The sequence below is a fragment of the Chiloscyllium punctatum genome, chromosome 37, assembly GCF_047496795.1.
Source record: "Chiloscyllium punctatum isolate Juve2018m chromosome 37, sChiPun1.3, whole genome shotgun sequence".
Taxonomy (NCBI): Eukaryota; Metazoa; Chordata; class Chondrichthyes; order Orectolobiformes; family Hemiscylliidae; genus Chiloscyllium; species Chiloscyllium punctatum.
The window spans coordinates 39,112,248-39,131,329 of NC_092775.1; the positions used below are offsets into that span (position 1 = coordinate 39,112,248).

At 38.2% G+C, this 19,082-nt stretch overlaps 1 protein-coding gene across 1 annotated transcript in view; it reads right to left on the minus strand.

Annotated features, from left to right (window-relative positions):
* Nucleotides 1-19,082, minus strand: part of LOC140463021 (extracellular sulfatase Sulf-2-like) — a 323,741-nt gene that overhangs the window by 196,301 nt on the left and 108,358 nt on the right. The gene's annotated exons all lie outside the window — the stretch shown is intronic.

Genomic DNA, 19,082 nt, shown 5'->3' on the forward strand with positions numbered 1-19,082 from the left:
AACAGAATAGTTTGAAAAAAAATGCCATCTAAAGGAAAAAAAGTCTATGATCCTTTAAAAATGAAAACAAAAGCACTATTACTGAGTACTATTCATGAACATCATTATTGTATGCGATTATTGGGCACTGGTAACTTCAGCAACATTACTGTTGTGTCATAAACACCATTTTCTGGACACCATTAATGATTGAACCACATGATGACAATCAATAGATGCCATAAAAGCATGGTTACTGGATTTTGTTATGGATGACATTACTGAACAGCATTTTTAAACTTCATAACTGAACTATTATTGATGTACCAATAAAGCCATTGTTGGACCGTATCACAGGGAAACTGTATGAGTTGACAACTTAATGTAAAACAATATTATACCTGCGCAGGTTCTAAGTCAAAATGACTTCATGCACTCCATAACTTGATAGGAAGAATAAAAAAAATTAAAATGCTGAGAGATTGCACAGCTCAGATGCCGAAGGCTCTCAAAAACCAGCAGCGGCGTCCCATGGGTAATAGGTAGGCAAATGGATTGTTGGCCTTTAATTCAAATAGTATGGATAATAAAAACCAGGATGTCTTACTGAAACCATACAAGGCACTAGTCAGATCACAACTAGTGCACTGTGAACATTCTCTTGCCTTCTCCCCTCTTGATCCACTTAATCAAGATCCTATCTCAGTCCTAAATACTCTCACTAAAATGGTCTCTACAGACTTTTGTGACACAGATTAACCATCCTTAGGCTGAAGAAATATCCCCTCACCTCATTTCTAAAAGGCCATTCCTCCATGAGGCTGTGCCCTCAGGTCTTCGAGGTAAAAACAATGACTGCAGATGGTGGAAACCAGATTCTGGATTAGTGGTGCTGGAGGAACACAACAGTTCAGGCAGCATCCAAGGAGCTTTGAAATCGACGTTTCGGGCAAAAGCCTGATGAAGGGCTTTTGCCCGAAACGTCGATTTCGAAGCTCCTTGGATGCTGCCTGAACTGCTGTGCTCTTCCAGCACCACTAATCCCCTCAGGTCTTCATCTATCCTACTAATGGAGACATATTCTCCAGATCCAGTCCATCCAGGCCTCTCAGTATTCTGTAAATTTCAATGAGATCCTCCCTCATCTTTCTAAACTCCATTAAGCACACCCAGAGTGCTCAACCACTCCTCATATGACAAGCCTTTCATCCCTGGGATCAGCCATGATCTCGAGTGGTGAAGCAAGCTCAAAAAGCCAAGCAACCTAGTCCTGCTTCTAATTCAGTTGTACACTCTAACTTATACTTTTTTTCCTACGGCATTAGATGACAGTAATATTGAACATCATTTGATTCCATGACAGTCAACAATACTGAACTCATACCCTCCAACAACACAATAGGCTCCCAACAAGGCAATCCTCTTAATATAAATTTAAACATAAGAGCCACAGAATGTTTGAGCAAGGAACTTAACTTCTTGGTCAGTCAAACAGGGAGTAGTTTCCTCCTGTTTTTAAAATCATTTAGCTCAATTCTGTATGTTCACCATCACTATCTAATTTCTTCTTTTGCAACCAGCTGTCTCATTCTGTTGAGCAGAGTCTATGATATCTGGTTAAACAATGATTCATTGAAGAGAATTCCAAAATTTAACCATTATCTCTGTGAACAAAGAGTTTTATAATTTCTCTTTAATACTTCTATAATTACTTAATATTAAATATTAAGTAATATCACATTAGTAACTTGAAGATCAATGAAGACATTTCCTGTTATTTGTGACATGACATTCCACCACATATTTTAAGCATTTCATTCGGTTCCCTTAGTCTTCTAAATTTTCAGACTTTCAGAAAGTTGTTAACAATACATAAAGTGCATTTTGGTATAACAGTGAAAACCATACTTAATTTGCTTCAGACATTAATTGCAGCACTATCCAATACTCAAATCTGTCTATAATGATTTTCTGAGCAAGATAATCATTTCTGAAGCTTAGATGGGAGTTGTGCACAGGGACCCTGTGGAATTTCCATTGCAACAGACACCAAGGGGATTGCTCACACAATTGAAGATTCCACTGGCTAATGCCCATGCAATTGCTAACCTCAAAAGTAACCATGTAAATTGGACAATTGAGAGTGCTTCATTAAGTTAAGTAGATACGTATTCAAGAAAATTAAGCCTATTAAAAATCTCGTCTAACTCTTAAATAATTGATCAACTGACCTGCAAATTAACAACTCCCAACCCCAACTACACCTCCCAATACCTGAAACCAACATTCCCCCTACCCAGACATGACAACAAACCATATCCCCACCTCTGCCACAAGACGTGACATCTTCCCTGAACCTAACATTCCCTACCACCACCAGCTCAATAAGCACCATCTCCTGCTGAGATTCATATCTCCTATACATCCGGCCTCCCTTGAATGCTTCTTCAGTTACCAGTTCTCCTTGCCACCAAGGGCCCTACCAATCTACTCGCTTGGCACCCTACCCACCCATTCCAGCATGCCAACTTTGTGTCATTGTTCTTTCACAGGAGCTGTCAAAGTGGCTCCTTGTGACGCTGATCATTTAAATGTCAGAAAACAGTCAGAGAGGGCTGTGGAAGTGGGCATGGTTTGCTTTCCCTAACTATTCAATACCGGACGGGATCGGTCAGAATTAAAGTACAGCTCTGCATTTCTGAAGGAACTTCTATCTGGAATTTCCTGTCAAAAGTGCAGAGCTCTTTTATTACTTCAAAAAAAAAAGCAGCATAATAATCTGCATGTGATGGCAACTTGTTGGAGAATCCAGCATAATGTGCGCAACTAGTTTCATCAGTTGTTTCACCCAGTGGAATAGATGCACCACTGAAATTTGTAACACAGCAACCTATCTTCCACCAGCCAAAAGTCAAACAAACAGTTTACCATTCCTTAACCATGGTGACAGTCAACTTCAGGCACAACATTGCCCTACCAGGTGGGTAAGTACACGTGAAAGTAAAACAGAGAAAAAACAAACATCTTTAGTTTAAAAGAAAGAATTTTTGTATGAAAAGAATCTTGGTAACTGGCCAACAAGATCAAATGCCAGACAATACATTAGTTCAGCAAAAGCATCTAAAAGATGTAAGTCAGTGGCTCTAAACAGAAAGTAATATTGTATTGTCATAGAAGAATCTACTCTATCTGTACGTGCACATAATTTGGCAGAGTGTTCTGATAGTGCAACCAAGCTAGAGGGATTTTCTCTCAACTGACTTTTCAAAGTCTATTGCAACAAAGTACCAAGTAATTGCCTGCCAACTTCAGCTGTCTAGCTGAAGTTTTCTGCTGCAGACCAGATCATTGAGCCACCTACAGCCGTCTATCGGATAGCAGCTCATATCTGTACATCAGTAAAATCAAGCTACATATCATAAATAATGTCCAATATATTTCAAGACGTACTTTTATGTGTAGCTTTGCAGTTTTCAATTAACTATTCAACTAACTGTTGAAGGAAACAGCAGCTAATTTGCACACAGAAAACTCCTACAAATAGCAGAAGGTTAATGACTAGATAATCTGTTTATTCAATGATGTTCAAGGAACGAAAAAAAAATGCAGTAATGGATACCAAGGATCACTTCCCTGCACTTTAAGATATTGTTACGATAAGGGATTTTATGTCCACATGAGGGAGCTTACAGGGTCTTCGTTTAATACGGAATCCACAAAAACAGCACATCTGACAAGACTCCCTCATTGTGGCATTGAAACGAGAGTTTTGATTTGACAGTGTTCCATCTCAGAGGTGGGAATGCTGCCAACAGCTAACAGAGCAAAGAATGGATTTCAGGATAATCATTAGATTCAAAGGTTTGCACCAGATCATGGTTTAATTTTATTCTTCAAAAAACATGTGGACTTCACACAGAATTATTAGATCAGATTTTATTTGAAGATATACCAATTACTTTACAGACAAAGCAAAGGAGGACTCAGTTTGGAAAATGTACATCATACCACATGCTTCTAGACAAAAGAAAAAAATGGGCTAAGTACACCTTCAAAAATTCAATATCACTCAAGACATTCTCGATTGAAGCAATATTCAGTATTCTGGTCTGTTTTGCACTGACTTAGCGTATTCCAGACACAATGAAAAAGGCAGCAAAACCACAATAATGATTAAAAAAATGAAATCTTTTAAAAATCTAACTTTTCAGTGAAAGTAATCGTTTAATGATAAAACAACCACCATTACAGGCAATAGTGTCCATCATTGTTGGTGGAATTCTGGAAGTACAGCACATTCCAAACATTGACAAAACTACATCTTTAAAATCCTGTGGATATGAGCAGGATGCACTTAAACCTAAACAAACAATGTATCAATTTATCAAATGGCATTTTGCTTAGAGGTCTGTACTTCCAGAGGGAACTACCAGCATTCATTTTGGATTATCTAATCTTTTTAGAACTACCTCAAGAATTGATAATAGACAATAGCATTGTTTACACTAAGATAAATTAAAATCAAAACAATAGCAGAACTAAGAATGAAGTATTATCGGTGGGCTGTGATTTGACAATTTATTGAATCAAATATCATGTAGCATAATGGATTAAATCTATTTTTGAACATTGTGAGAAAATCTGTGAATACTAGGCATGTTAATGATACTGGTCAAAAAAATTAGTGTTGAAAAGATAGAATCTTAAGGCTTCCTGTAGCTGTTTGAGAGAGTGTGCTTGCACAGTTGGAGGGGTAGCATCCCAAGCAACGCTCTTTTAATTTATTTATCAGTGCCCGGACTTGAGGTCCACATGAAACAGCAACAATCCAAAACCAGAAGCCAATCATGCATGGAACCCAGCAAAGGCCACCTACAGAGAATGTTGATCCTAACTGATGAATGCCATAAATTTCTAACTGATCGAGCTTGAATAGAATCATAAACGCCAATTATAAACAATATCAAATTACATAAATTGCATAATGTGCAACGTTCATTCAGTTCAGTCTTTTATCTGAAAAAAATGTTGAAAAGCAACATCATAAAGAAGTTTGAAGAAAGGATGATAATAAAGCACCTTCTTAGCTGTGGAATGATAACTATTTCCAGAAAAAAAAACAAGGTGAAAAGTAATAGTAGATTCTAATAATGCATTCAGCAACTAATATCATGCACAGCAAGTATTAGTAAAACTGGGCTTGGTTTTTTTGGCACAGATTCCACCACACCCTCCGCAGAAAATGAATGGGAAACAAGTGTATGTTAACATGAAAAAGGAAATAAATACTTCACAGACACCTCCAGAATATAATCAAAACTTAAACTTGGCAACCAAAATTGCTTCTTTGTTTGATATTAAATTCTACATAGACACAAGGAGTGGTTTGATGAGAACTATTTCAAAAATACAAAGTATTACTCATCATTAGAAGTGCTTTGAGTGCTGCCGTGAAATGATCATAAGCCAACACAAATGTTATAAAAGTATAAATATATAGTTAACTAAAAGATAGGCTGCTTACTTTCCCTGGCTGAACACTGTTGCAGCTGTCATTATATTTTTCATCTCATTACTTTGCTGATAAAGAGAGAAAACAAAATTTGAGAAGACACCTAAAGTAACAGCTCCACACAGAGTTTCACGAACCTACCATTTTGGTTTCTGGACTGACTGCTGGGTGGACAGCTACGAAAAAAAACCATTCATTCTAAGTGGGTTAGCAGTTGCAAAGGAACACCTAGCAACACTTATTCTTTGGGTCAACTGGCTCGCAATGCTTGAATGAAGGCAGTTTAGCTACTTTTTCTGACATAGGCAACAAGCAAATAGGTCACCATGAGTGCCTCCTTCCGCTGATTGGTATTTTGGCAACTTCCTCTAGCCCTACACCACTCAGTGGTATTCTAATCCTGATCTCTTGTGCATCCCCAGGTTTTACTTGCTCCACTGTTCAGGACTTTTCCATCAGCTGCTTGGACCCCAAGTAACAAAAGTCCTCTTGAAACTATCAGACATGGGCTCTGAAGGAAGGTGACTGGACACCGAACATTAAGTCGATTTTCTGTCCACAGATGCTGCCAGACCTGTTGAGATTTGCCAGCAATTTCTGGTTTTGTTCCTGATTTCTAACATTTGTAGTTCTTTTGGTTTTTGTTTAATTATGTCACTAAGTTATTCCATATGTATTTTACCTAGTCAGGTTGGTTTCAAGTGATAGTACTGGTAATTAGTATTTCAAATTAGGATGGTGTCTGATTCCTCACTAATTTTTAGCCTCTGTTCAGGCGAGTGCCTTTCACCTTGTATACTTATAAACTTAATGTACACTTGCAGAAAATATAGATCATTAAGGAAGAGTTAAATGGAGTGAAATAATTTCTGTGCATTTCACACCTTGAACAATAGGAAAGAGAAATTTGGGAGCAACTATTGATTATTCCCCAAAGATTTAAGTTTTGTCAGTCCAGCTCTACCTGTCATGCAGGTTAGGTCACATGGAATAAAGGGAGAGCTAGCCATCTGGATACAGAACTGGCTTGAAGATAGGAGTCAGAGAATGTAAGAGGATTACATTTCAAACTGGAGGCCTGTGACTAGGTGGGCGGCACGGTGGCACAGTGGTTAGCACTGCTGCCTCACAGCGCCTGAGACCCGGGTTCAATTCCCGCCTCAGGCGACTGACTGTGTGGAGTTTGCACGTTCTCCCCGTGTCTGCATGGGTTTCCTCCGGGTGCTCCGGTTTCCTCCCACAGTCTAAAGATGTGCAGGCCAGGTGAATTGGCCACGCTAAATTGCCCATAGTGTTAGGTAAGGGGTAAATGTAGATGTATGGGTATGGGTGGGTTACGCTTCGGCGGGGCGGTGTGGACTTGTTGGGCCGAAGGGCCTGTTTCCACACTGTAAGTAATCTAATCTAAAAATCTAATCTAATCTAGTGGTATGCCACAAGGATCAGTGCTGAGTCCACTGCTGTTTGCCATTTATATGAATGATCTGGATGTGAACACAGGTGATACACAGTTAGTAAATTTGCAGATGATACCACAATTTGATTGTGAAGGAAGTTACCTCAGAGTGCAATGGGACCTTGATCAGATGGGCCAATGGGCTGAGGAGTGGCAGATGGAGTTTAAATTTAGATAAATGTGAGGTGCTGCATTTCGGAAAGGCAAATCAGGTCAGGACTTATACACTTAATGGTAAGGTCATGGGGAGTGTTGCTGAACAAAGAGACCTTGGAGTGCAGGTTCATCGTTCCTTGAAAGTGGAGTTGCAGTAGATAGGATAGTGAAGGCGGCATTTAGTATGCTTGCTTTATTGGTTAGTGTATTGCAGTACAGGAGTTGAGAGGTCATATTGCATCTGTACAGGGCATTGAGTAAGCCACTTTTGGAATATTGCATGCAATTCTGCTCTCCTGCTATATGAAGGACGTTGTGAAACGTGAAAGGGTTCAGAAAAGATTTACAAGGATGTTACAGTGTTGGAGGATTTGAGCTATACAGAGGAAACACATGGGTGGGCAGTATTTCACTCGGTTAATCGAATGCCAGATAACATTGTTAGCCAAGCATCGGGCCCTTGAGACATTGTTCGCATAATCCGAAATTCGGTTAATCGAATGCCAGATAATCAAAGCTCCTCTGTATAGGGAGAGGCTGACTAGGCTGGGGCTATTTTCCCTGGAACATTGGAGGACGAAGGGTGACCTTATAGAGGTTTATAAAATCATAACAGACATGGATAGGGTAAATAGACAAAGTATTTTTCCTGGGTTAGGGAAGTCCAGAACTAGAGGGCATAGGTTTAGGGTGAGAGGGGAATGATTTTAAAAAAAAAGGGACCTAAGGGGCAGCTTTTTAAACACAGAGGGTGGTGTGTGTATGGAATTAGCTGCCAGACGAAGTGGTGGAGGCTGGTACAATTACAACAATTAAAAGTCATCTGGATAGGTACATGAATAGGAAAGGTTTAGAGGGAAATGGGCCAAATGTTGGCAAATAGGACTAGATTAATTTAGGATATCTAGTGGCATGGACAAGTCGAGCCAAAGAGTCTGTTTCCATGCTGCATAGCTCTTAGACTCTGGCTCTAGCATGAAATTAATAACAGATTATAGAAAGATTAAGCAATTAACATTTACAGCATTGCTCCCTCTACTTTGCATGGTTATTTTGACATTGATGCTTTGCAAATATTGACGATAAATTAAAGTAAGACAATAATTTATTTCACCAATTCACAGGTTCAGCTACAGTGAAAATGTTGTGCATGAGCATTCCAATATAAAAGGATAATTGTAGTCTGCCTATCTCAATGAATGATCTCTCACTTCACTGTATTAATGTAAATGCATATTTCTGGACTTCAATTCTCCTTTTTATCTATATTCAACGAGCATCATTATTTAAATGCATTTATAAAGGCACAACCTAAAATTTTCACAATCAATTGAAAAAAATGCGAAATACTGATTTAAGATAATGCCAGTGACAAGATAATATGAAGATAAGAAACTTGCAAAAACTAAAGGAAAGAAAAATCAAGCAGGGTATATAATCTAAAAACATCAATTTATCATTCTAAATAGAATAAACTTCATCATGAGAAAGGAATAAATAGGTATATAAAGTAGTATTATTGAATACAGGAACCAACAAGGTATCTTTAGTGTGGAGCTGCTGCCAATAGCCTTTGTCTTTACCAGCAAGCAATGGCTTCCTCTATATCTAAATTTTCAGAACTGATATGGAGTGGTACTTGGATGTAGAATGAAAGCAGTACAGGAGAGAATTACCCGATATGGGAATTGCAGTTTATGTACTGAAACTCAAATGATAGAACATATTTAAAATGCAGCATCAAATCTGGTTTGGACCATAATTCTTTGTACGTGAAGTCTGCTCCTCAGTTAATGAAGATAATAACAGCAACAGATAAATGGCCAAGCCAAGGCTTCACATTTTAATTCACCCATTAAAGCATTATGTTTTGTGACATCATATTTGGTAATATAGAAAAAAACGTCAGCTTGATGTAAACCTTTTAATGTATGATGTGGAGGTGTGGGTGTTGAACTGGGGTGGACAAAGTTAAAAGTCACACAACGCCAAGTTATAGTCCAATAAGTTTATTTGAAAGTACAAGCTTTCAGAGAGTTGTTTCTTTGCCAGCTGGCTAGTGCAGTAGGATCATCGGACAGAGAAATTAAAGATCAAAGTGTCATACAACTGATATGACATTGAACAAACCTGGATTGTTGTTAAGTCTTTAATCACTTTGGCATTGCAGGTTTCGACTGATTAATCTGTTTTAATGTAGATATTTCAAAAAGGTTAGAGAAAAGCCATGTATGACTGATTTTGTAATCTTTAATCAAATGCTCAATTAAAAAAAAAATATCACTGTTCAGTAATAGCATCAAACTACCCATCCTGAAACAGATGATAGCATTATAAGACCAGAAAAAACTTGAGTCATTAAATGGACAACAGTTCTTTAAATAAAGGGTAAAGTACCATTCTAAGAACCAAGCTCTCCTTGTATCATAGCTGCCTTGTGCCTTACTGCAGTTCTTTCATACTGCACGAAATTAATTAGCTGCACAAAGCCTACAGAGATCATGACAAAAATACAAAACCAAAGCCCTTTGCTTTCCAACAGGACCCATGTTTCTTTCAGCACTGAAATGTCATTGAGCCAAAAAAGCACAGTGATTTGATTCAATGTCTAAAAGGTTTCACATTTTCACGCCTGTGATGTGACAGGATAGCATGCCATCATCCACAAATACATTTTAACCAAAGCAAAACCAACGATATCTACTGACCAATGGCTGCTCCATGCAAAATTATTTTAAGTACAAAACATAATGAATAATTCTGTTCGCTAGCATTTCTTGAATGGGAATATTTTCAAATGACTGATTTTAATTAATGTGCCTTGTACAATCCGACTTGTTAACATCAGTTTTACTGAAATAGTGTTTAAACCAACACACAGTGGCACTTAGATTAACGTTTCTATGGCCCAAAATTTAAATCATTCTGTAAATTTTCATTCACATCAATGACCAATATTTAAGACCAATTTATTCTCTCATCAGAAATTGGCACCTGTCAATTGTAACCTGTCCTGTAAGGTTTTCTAATTATTATACTGATGGAGTTAGACTACACCAATAAGAGCACATTATTCCAGAAAAGTGAGGGTTAATTTCAAAATCCCATTGCTCATAAACCAAAGATAAAGCCAAAGCAAAGCATTGTAGCGCGATACTCTGACCAAGCTCCCCTAAACATGGCTCCTCAATGAATTGCAAAATTAGCCCAGCAGCTTCACAGAAGATGATGCATTTGTTTAATTCAACTGTTTGTCCAGGCTATAGCCTATCTCTGGACTGATAATACTTGATAATTATGAATCAGTTTTTCAGCAGATGAATGCTTGGAAGTACCAGTGTTCTCACAAACGCTGCCAGTAAAAAGCCTGTTTGATAATGTCAGGAAATTACAAGCAAACATGATTTTCTATAATATGAGCAGAGAAAACAATGTGCACCTGCAATTTCTCAATATGCATTTCAAGCGGTAAGGCTACATGCTGTACGTATTTGAAAAAAAAATTAGCAAATAGATTTAATTGCAGAATCAAAAAGGAGACAGAGGAATATAGTCCTTCAGCGATTTTAACGTTAAACTTCCAGAATAGCATCTTGCCATTTTTCAATTACAACATCCAGTTATTCTTTAAATTAGTCCAATTTTCTGGTCTCAGTTATTCCATTTCACAATCCTGTTACAGATTTTCATTGTGCTCATGTGCACCTGTCTAATGACTGTACGACATCTCCTACAAAGTTCAATGCAAATTTGCCCATTACAGATTGCTTCAAAAGATATGATGTCTGAAGTTTTGGATGATCTCAGTGAAGGGAAAGTATATGAGGATGAACATGCCAGATGTTAGAATACATAGTTCTTTATAAAATTTTACTTATTTTTTAGCTTCTGAAGTACTTTCCATCTTGTATTATAATAAATGTTAGCAGTACACTTGTAATTGCTGATTAAAGAAATCATCATTTTTTTTCCCTCTGTCTGCTGTTTCACTTTAGTTTTGGTTGGCTAATAGAGAAGGACTGTATTTACCACAAGCCTCTCCCACAGCACTCTGCCAGTAACAATCCAATGCTGACATTCTTATTATTTATTCAAGCATTGGTCAATATTGTTTTAATTGAAATAGATACAAGTTAATGGTTTACATAAGTAAAATCCTGTTTGGGGGGTAGTTCTTTAAATACTGATGATTATGAGGATCAGTAATTACTGAAGTCTTGGAATCACAATTTGCAACAAAGACGAGGCCAGAAATATATTTTAAGTTACATTATGAAAAGTTCTATTTTATCTGTAATCTGACAAAACAACAAACCACTTTCTCCACTTTACGTGGCAAATGGAAGCTGATCGTGCAACTTTTCTGATCTATCAGAAACAGAACACTGCTACAGAAAAGTATGGTTGAGTGCTTTTGATGTCTTTAGACCAGTGTCATGATTGACAATAAAATCCGATGCTATAGTAATGGTATAACACAGAATAAGTTTGGTCATTAAAAAATGACTACTATCCCACAAGAAAAAAAATTGAAAGATCAACCAGCCTTCTTTACTGGATTAGTTTAACTTTGAAATCCGAAATGTCAAATGCAGTGATTATTCTTCTAGAATGTAGCATATTTATTTTGAAACTAGCTAAAAGCATTTCTAAAGATAATCTGCACAAAAAGGCTGTGTACTACTTTTGAATATCTCATTTACTTTCCACCATTAAGTATTGCAATTAGTTTCAGAATCATTAATAATGAAAATTATAGAATGACACACTGCATTATTTGCTAGATTATGTTAAAAAAATTACTATTTATTACCCAAAGTATATTAGCTCAAAGACAAAAATGTTTAGCAAAGCATTTTTGGTTTGCAGAAGAAAAAGGGGCAGTTGAAAATTAGAGATGTGTTATAATCATCTTAATGCTGTGCAAATGAGACAAAGCATTTAATGCCAACCATGACACTTGTGCTTTAATAATCAATTAAACAATATTCAGTGATTCAAATGAGGGAATGATTTTGCCTTTTTTTTTATTTTGACATTCCAAGTGGACTATAGAAAGGTGTAGTGACCCTTTACGTTTAAAAGATATTAAACAAAATTTCCTCAGAAAGAAAGTGGTGTGACTCAGTACGTTACCTATGTGTGAGTAATACATTGGCTGATGGGAAACAATAGTTACTTGTTGGAAGAGAGTTATGTCAGATAGATTTGGTGCACATGACATGAAAGAACATTTTGTTTTGGAGGCCCCGCTATATAAATTACATTAGCAGCTTGGATTCAGAAGCTTAATGCAAACAATCAATGTGCATACAATATCAAGTGAAAGAGAGGCATTTGAATCTGAGGAGACACTTGGGACTTGTATTTTACGTAACTCAATTATTATGCCCACTTACTGCATATGGAATTTAATATCACCAATTGCACAGAATTTTATAGCAAAGGAAAATAGTAATGCAGATATTCCATAATAAGTGTCAAAATAGCTCAGGATGAAGAATTTTCACAGATGGAATGCAATATCCATCAGTCACTAATACAGTAATCATAAATGAATAGGTCATTCAGTAGATACATACATTTGAAACATTGTGCTAACTGTAATTATGCATCTTTTCTTCAAGGCGTTTCCCGGTCTAGTTGATGTTCTATGACTACAAAGCTTCAGGCCAATGCCATATTCATCATCTTGCTCTGAATAGTCTGCTTACACTTTGACATGTATGACAAATTGCACCAATGAATAGGTAACCCACAATATTGACAAATAATGTCAACAGATTTTTAAAAAAATTTTAGAATCCAGCCACTACCCTTTGTAAAAAGATATGATCAGTTCTTCCCTGGGCTATGCTCTATCTTTGTACCAGGTTTAGTTGAAATCCATTCATGACTTTTTGAGATGCATTGTGTATTGACAGACTAATGGACAAAAACATTACCTTCTGCCCATCTTCTGTAGTCAGTGTAACAAAGCAAATAGAATGATATTGTTAAAGGTTAGATGATAAAATGCTGAAACTATATAGTACTCTGTTAGACCAGACCTTGGATTACTAAGTTGACTTCTAGACATCATGATATAAGTTGAGAAAATCAGACCCAGAAGGTGGAAAATGACATGACTGATCAGGACAGTCAACATTTACTCGCTCTATCACTGACACACCTTGGCAATAGTGTGCAACATCCACAAAAATGCATTACAAGTCGTCATGGTTCTGCAACAACAACTTGTGACCAACTAACTAGGACAAGGGCAGTAAATGCATGGGAACAAGAATATCTTCAAACTACACAAAATCCTGGAATTGGACCATCACTTTTCCTTCACAGAGTAAAAACCTTGGAACTCCTTGTGTAACAACTGTATGATACACACCCATCCATCCCAATCCAAAGGGCAATTAGGGATGCACAAATGCTTGCCAAGTTAATGATGCCAACATCCTTTGAGATTAAAAAAAGAATTACTACATGTGGAAGAATTGTGGATATATCTGGCTTCTTTGTCTTGAAAGAGAGGTGACATTGTAGAGCTATAAAACCCACTAACTAAATACAGAATACTACTTCAAACTAAACCAAAAAAGAGAGACAGAGGGAACAGACTTAAGAAAATGAATCAAACCCATGAATAATGTTAACTAATTATTCTCTGTGTGAAAGCTGTACAACACATCAACAAGATTTCCAAGTATTAGAGGTGTACACCATAAACATAGTCAGATACTTTAAAGGGATGCCAGTTTTAAAAAAAAAATGTTTTATCTAAAATGTGTAGGGCTGCTATGGAGCTCGTGGAGAATAACGTTAACGGGATTGCCTCAGAGTAGGAATAAACATGGTGAGCTGAATGACCTCCTCCTGTATCATCCTGACTCTGACTTAGCCAAAATGGAGCATCTGACCTTCTTTATCTGTATTCATCTTGTGCTTTTGAAGGAAATACCAGTAGTTAAGCAAAACACCACTGTTTTCTATAATTCATTGATAATGTCAAGGGCAGTCACTTTCACATCAATTCTGGAACTCAGCACTTTGTCCATATTTGAATCAAGACTATCAAAATGTTAGGAACTAAGTGACACTGAATATCAGTGAGGAGGTTATTACGAAACAACTGCAGCTTCATAGCCCCTTCCATCACTTTACTTTTGATAGGACAGTAATTGGCTGGGTTGGGATTTGTCCTGCTACTTGTATACGGCACATACCAGGGCAATTTTTACATTGTTGGGTAGATGCCACTGTTATTGCAGTAATACTGGAATAGCTTGGCTACGTGTGCAGCAAATTCTGGAACACGGGACTTCAATACTATTGTTGGAATTCTGTCAGGGTCCATAGCTTTTCCAGTACTCAGTGCCTTCAACTATTTCTTGCTAACATATGGAATCAGTCAAATTGGCTGAAACTGGCATCTGACTGGAGGAGATAGACAAATCATCCATTTGGAACAGATGGCTGAAGGGTTCTGCAAATGCTTTGGCCTTCTCTTGTGCAGACAACCTGGCTCCCTCATTATTGAGAATGGGGCTGATTGAGGAGTGCCCTTCTCCAGTGAATGGTTGAATTGTCTATTGCCATTCACAACTAGAGATGGCAGCACTATAGATCTTGGATCTGATCTGTTGGTTGTTGGTTTTGATCCTGCCTAACACTTGCTCCTTATGCTGTTAGGCATGGAAGTAGTCCTGCATTGTACTTTCACCATAGAATTTTGAGCCATGCACAGTGCTCCTGGCATGCACTCCTGCATTGATTGAAGCAGTGTTCATCACCTAGCTTGATGATAATGGTTGAGTGGTGGATATGCTGAGCTAAGAGATTGCACATTGTACTGGAGTACAATTCTGATGTTGATAGCCACAGTGTTGCATGGATGCCGAGTCCCAAGTTGCTAGATCTATTGTTTCATGTCTATCCCATTTCGCACAGAGATTGTGCCACATAACAAGATGGAGGACATCAATGTGAAGGTGGTACTTTGTCTCCATGGTGACTCTGTAGTGGTCACTTACATCATACTGCCATGGACAGATATATCTATGACAGTATATTGGTGAGAAGATGGTCAAGTACGTCATTCCCTCTTATTAGTTCAAACATAGTAACAGACCAAATACAGTAGCAATGCTGGTTATGGTGTGACAGCTCAGGTCAGTAGCAATGTTGCAAAGTGACCTCTAGAGGTGGATGTTGACAACCTCGACCCACCTGTTCCCTCAGTACCTTCAAGGTTTTATCCAAGTGTTATTCAACATGGAGGAGGACTGAAGCATCAGCTAGGACAGTGTATGTGGCAATTGAGGTTTTCTTGCTGACATTTTACACGAAGCCTCGAGACTTCACGCAGTCTGAAGTCAATATTGAGGACTCCAAAGGCAGCTCCCACCCATCCATGTACAGTTGTGCCACCACCTGCTGTTTGACTTGCTGGAGGGACAGGGATGGTGATAGCGTTGTTTGGGACTGTATGTGTGAAGCATGATTCCATGAGTATGACTGTCAGGCAGTTGCTTGACTGGTCTGGGAGACAGCTCTGCTAACATTAGCACTAGTCCCCATTTTTCACTGTTGTTCCCAGCGTCTTAGTCATAGCAGATCCTCTGTCCAATTGTACTCCTTTAAAGTTTGTAGTAGGTGATATAACAGTGGCTTTTTAGGCCATTTCAGAGGGCATTTAGAGTCCACCATCTTGCATCTGAGACTTCTTGACATCATAGTAGCCCACAAAACCACTAACACACTAAAACAGCAGCTAATGATCTTGAAAGGCAACAAGCAAAACTAAAGTCATTTACAAAATACCTTGCAAGAACTGTAACAAAAACTACTTTGGACAAACAGGCAGAAAACCAGCCACCAGAATACATGAATATCAACTATCCACAAAAAGAAATTACACTCAAGTATCCTGGCAGAGATATGAGGAAGGACACCACTTTGACTGGTACAACACACCCATCAGAGGACAAACCAAACAGAGACATGCCCAAGAATTCCTCGAAGCGTGACATTCCAACCAGAACTCTATCACCAAGCACATTGACTTGGATCCCATTGATCACCCCCTAAGAAGAACAGGAAATGACATCACCACAGGAAGTGATGCCACCAACCCAAGGAAACCTAAACACAAATAGAAAGCGAGCCATACCACCAGTGCTTCATCCAGAGGCTCACTGATGACATTACCTAGTATAGTGACGAAACATCTGAAAATAAACCTTCCAATTCAGCAAGCAAACCTACATCCAGAACCTCAACTTGAGCTAAAATCTTCTCAAAAGTCTACCATGGCTCCTGTGGGTCTTGTGATATGTAATTAGACCAGGTAATGACTGCAGTTCCCAAGTGGGCCCAGAGTGGTCGGTGAACTGTAAACTTGCACAGATCATTTTGCCACCTTTTCAGAATACTCCAACTTTTAAAAAACAGAAGCAAAGCTTTATCATGAATAAGATCAAGAGCTAGCCTGATGTTAAACTACTATTGAAAGTTACTTAATAAACAAAGTCATAGTTGTTAGCTAGAACACTGATATGATGATTCAAAGTAGGTACAAGTCAGAAGATACTTTTAAAAGACAGAAGTGTGATACTGTTGTAGGCCTTTTACTTAATTAAGGCTGTCTTTCTGAAGGTGAGCATATTGAAAACTTGAAGACTGATTTCAGTAGATATTAATAGCTTCTGTAGTCGAATAGTAGATTTGTCACGATCATATTAGATGGCAGAGCACTTGTAAGCAGGAAATGGTCTACTCCTGCTCCTTTTTTTTGCAAGGTTCTCATGCCTTGTTCTGTTACTATATTGTATGAGATTATAAATCCAACAGGTTTACTTGAAATCACAAGCTTTCGGAGCATTGCCCCTTCGTCAGGTGAACTCTTCACCTGACAAAGGGGCAAAACTCCCAAAGCTTGTGATTTCAAATAAATCTGTTGGACTATAACCTGGTGTCATCCATCTTCTGACCTTGTTCACCTCAGTCCAATACCGACACCTCCACATTCCGACTTGATTGTGGGATTAATTGCTGTCCTTCCAATGAAAACTCTGTGGATGTTGAAGACCTCACTATAGTATTTCAACACAGAGTTCTGAGTTTCTTGGCTAATACCTTTCTCTCAAGCAAGACAAAAAAAAAGGATATTCATCTCAATATTACTCAATTGATCTTGGCAAAGAGCATCCACCTGGCTGGAAAGTAGCTAATTAGTGATGCAAAGTGACGGGATACACGTCTAACCAGGACATCAGTGCAGATTATGCCACCAACAGGAAATGGGTCAGAGTTATAAATTTAAGGAAGCCCCTGTTCTTTATGCCAGTCTTTTTTTTAAAATTGAAGGCTCAGCAATGTCAAACAAAAACAAACCCATTCAGATAGTGCAAGACACCATGGTCTCAATGGCAGGTCTTTTCTTCTGCTCTGTACTGCTTCATTGTACCTGTTGTGAAGCACTCCCAAGCATATACATTCTAAAAATGCAGCAATCAAAAGTTGCATTCAAGTGGTACTTTAAGAGGCTCTATAGCTTGTTAAGTAGTAATTTAAAAATGGCACGCAGACTTCTGAATTTTGGTCCTTGCTCATCTTCCGTAAAAGAGGAGATCGGCATAATTACGTATAATCACAAACTCGACATCATCACAACATAGTCTATGTTCACACGGGAGGGTGGGAGGTACTCCACCTGACTTGCAGCTATAAAATCCAGCCCACTGGTTTACAGTGGTTGAATCAATTGATTAATGGGAGATATTTTGGAAGAATTGCATTGGGCAATTCAATCATTTCTCCCCCCTACAACCTCACCATTAACCTGTTTAGCAACTGTACAAAAGCAGTGAAACTGGAGCAACCTTTCACGGAGGCGAGTATTCCAACTTCAAAAATGTCCCTCATCCCAATATAAACGTGACACTTTATTTCCATAATTTCCTTAGCTCTATAGAGGTGTTCACACTGGTGATGTTTAACCTGCATTTTATTTTTCCACCGGTAGTTGTGTTATTGCCAGTTTTGTCCCAAGAGTAACATACTAATCCCAAAAGATGCATACTTGCATGCAGTTCTAGGACTGATGGCAGCCGGTTTACATGAGCCCAGGGGAGGGAGTTAATCTTGTCAGCAAAGGAACCATATGGGCCTACAAACAAACAAGGGTTGATTTCGTTCATGCTTTACGTAAATGGATATGGGATTGGTTAAAAGATGGCTTTATGTCTACCATCATCAAAATGATTGCATTGTGAAAATTGTGTTACTTTACTTAAATACTCGTATGGAGTACTATTTAGTTAGTCACGACAGCTGCTAAGTTATCTTAGCAGTTCCAACCAAAAGGTAATAATGGCAATAGGTAACAGTCATTATTGTTAAACATTTGTATTTTTAGATTTCAAGTACCTGCAGCGGGAATATAATTGATGGATGTTGCTGCAGATCAAAAATGGCCTTAAAAATTAGGTTTCAGGGGTTATTTTTGTGAAAGGATAAAACTGGCACTAAATGCATGTCTTGTGCTCATAATTTTCAATCTAATTGCTATAATTTGTACAATATGACCATTATTTGAACTTGTCAGAATTAAACAATGATTTGCAGATTTAGTGCACAAACATTGATTAGTTGTGAATTTCACAGATGTAAATGTGGGCTTCACCCACCTACTGTGGTGTGGGATGGGATGGCTGGCATTAGATGGCATCTTCAAGGGTGACTCAAACAGAAAGGAAGGTTCTCGGGAGTGTCACTGTACTCACACAAAGAAGAAAAGGTTTCCAAACTGCACTCCTGTCCCCCTCTCCTGTAGCAGTCGGTGCTTCACTGCCTGGCCTGCTGTCTTTCGTCCTGCAGAGTAAGCTGATCACCATCAAATCACTAATGTTCAAACACTCCCTTTCTCCTGTTGCTTTTCTTTTAAACCAGCCACCAAATGAGGCAGAGAAACACCACATTTAC